At 47.9% G+C, this 2,660-nt stretch overlaps 1 pseudogene; it reads left to right on the forward strand.

The window, feature by feature from the left end:
• Positions 1–218: 218 nt before the first annotated feature.
• On the forward strand, positions 219–370 carry LOC142457819 (cytochrome b-c1 complex subunit 10 pseudogene; annotated as a pseudogene).
• The last annotated feature ends 2,290 nt before the right edge of the window (positions 371–2,660 follow it).

Raw genomic sequence — 2,660 nt, forward strand, 5'->3', positions numbered from 1 at the left:
CCCTTGGCACCTAACAGCAGTAACAATGCCTTCGTCAGGAAGTTCGTTCCACTTTCCACTCTGCTTTACCAAAACCAGCCCAAGGTCAGTAAGGGCAGCCAAGTGCCAAGCTGTTAAAAACCAAACCAATAGAACACTTCACTTTCCAGTCTTTCACAGAGGGAAACTCTTTAAGGCTGGTTCCCAGAGTGACCCTGAGTGCTTCTGAGTGTGCCGCAATGCTCACCAGGTTCCTGGGCCCGTGCTACCCGGAGCTGGTGAAGAACTGGCTACCCATGACAGGCATGTGGAGCTGGGGTGGGCCACTGGCTGGCGGCTGACCCTGGACTGGGTACCCTACATTAACGGCAAATTTAAGACGGACGACTGAGCAAGCCCTCCAGAGTTTTCTTCCGATTGTGTCTGGTGCTGCTGGTTTTTACCGTCTCAAAACCTGCTATGTCTGGATCAGCCGAATGCAGATTCATGGAGTGGCTGAACCCAGCTGTGGTCGGACACCAAGGAAACCCACAACACAACTGAAGACTGTTCCTAAAAAGAACTTGGATGTGTTCATGCCCTTAGCATTAAAGTGCACGCTGAAACTACAATAAAAAAGAAGAAGGTTGGTTCCCTGAGGACAGACCTGCAGTCCTTTCCCCTTCCTGCCAGCAAAGGAATACGCTGCATGAGAGGGCGGTAATGGGCCCTGACACCTGCCGAGATGGTTTAAACCACTGGTGTCTCAGGTCTGGGATTAGAGACCAAATGCAATTCCTAAAGAACCATTTACACTCCGATGGGGTCTCCAACCCTCCTTACAGTGTCCTCCCTCCCCTCCACGCCTCCCTGACATCCTGGGACTCCCCAAAGAGCCCCTCACATGCAGCAGCCTGCAGCTCCAGCACCGCTGCCCCCTCCTCACCTTCTTCCTCCCCTTGTTGACTCCTCCTGACGGTCATCTCACTGCGAGGCTCTGCCCTATAGCTGCTGCAGATGACACCTTTGGAGAGTCTCCAAAGACAAGATGACGCTGTCTCCCCAATCTCATCCAGGGCCAGAGCCTCAGCCCTACACTCTGAGTCTCACATGCCCCAAATCTCTCGGCCAAACAGCAACTCCAGTTTCTGGGGGGAGGGGGTTGGAGACCTGGACTCCCTCTTGCCTCTCTGCTCTGCAAAACCCTTCTCTTCTTCTCCAGTTACTCATTTTTCACTCACGTCTTACTCCTTTTTTCCACTCTTAAAATTACTTGCACCAAATAGAGGCAGTTGTGGAAAGCAGTGACATTTAAATGACAGTGATTCAAAGGGCCTCCGCAAGGTCCAGAATGCAGAAGTTCTGCTTTGATAGTCAGGAGAATGGCTGTCTGGTTGTAAAAAGATCAGATGGGCTGATGTGGGGCTGGTATCGCAAGTGCCGTGGTTACCCTGGACCAAGGATACTGCGTTCTGAGATCCCGAACGGGTCCTGGAGCACGGTCAAAGCTCTCACTGCCCCGGCACCTTTAAGAAATGGTCCTAGCAGAGTCAGGGAGGAATGTCATCTCAAGGTTCTGAGGCCAGTCCTCCGCTCCGCTCTGCATGTAGACTCCATTACTGTTTGCCAGCTGCGACATCTTCTCCCAGACTGTATGGACACACCGTCTCTCAAGAAGGAGGGATTCTGGATCAATTTTACTCTTTTCTAAAGATTCCCTAATGAGACAGCAGGGATACTATATTTACAAATACAAAAATAGCTAAAAAGAGTTTTAATTTAAAAAGGAAACTTCTAAACTATTGCCCTGAGAGAAACCAAAAATATCCCCTGACGTCTTCTAGTTTCCCCAGAAAGTATGTGTTCCTTTATTAGCATTGTACTCTCTACTTATACAGGATCCGACTGATCACTGGAAAGCTTAGTCCGGGGCCTTAGGAGGCAGGGAGATGGTTGACAGGGGAGGAACAACTCCGAGAGGCTGAGAAGGGTTATTCCACTTGAAGAATGTAATCAATCTAGTGGGATACCCTATGGAGAAACGAATGGGTGTATGTTTTTGCTGTGCATGTTCTCAACAACAAAAACCTATACTTAAGAAGAGATTTTCCTTTCAGATTTGGCTTTATAAAAATGTAGATGGAATAATCACACGTGTCTATTGTTTTCTTCCTGGATGGGAAAAATTAAGTCATGAACAGCTGGCACTGGTTAATGCCACGGACATGATAGTTAAAGTCTAATCTCTCAAGAGCAGACTATTTTTTTAAATTCAGCACCCTTGTTAAAGTCAAATTTTTTAAAGGATGTAAACATAATCTGTTCTATTAAACTGGCATTCCATGATGCTCACCTTCCCGACATGATTGCTGAAGACAAAGCAGGTGCATAAGCAAATATAGTGAAGAAAGCTGATGGTGCTCGCTATCAAAAGATATAACTTCTGGGGTCTTAAAGGATTGAAGATAAACAAGCGGCCATCTAGCACAGAAGGAACAAAGTCCACATGGAAGAAGCACACCAGTCTGTGTGATCACAAGGTGTCGAAGGGATCAGGTATCAGGCATCAAAGAACAAAAAATCATATCATTGTGAATGAGGGGTAGTGCAGAGTGGGGACCCAAAGCCCATCTGTAGACAACTGGACATCACTTTCAGAAGGGTCTCGGGGGGGGGGGGGAGACGAGCCAGTCAAGTGCAGT

Source organism: Tenrec ecaudatus, chromosome 10 (genome assembly GCF_050624435.1).
Source record: "Tenrec ecaudatus isolate mTenEca1 chromosome 10, mTenEca1.hap1, whole genome shotgun sequence".
NCBI classification, from domain to species: Eukaryota; Metazoa; Chordata; class Mammalia; order Afrosoricida; family Tenrecidae; genus Tenrec; species Tenrec ecaudatus.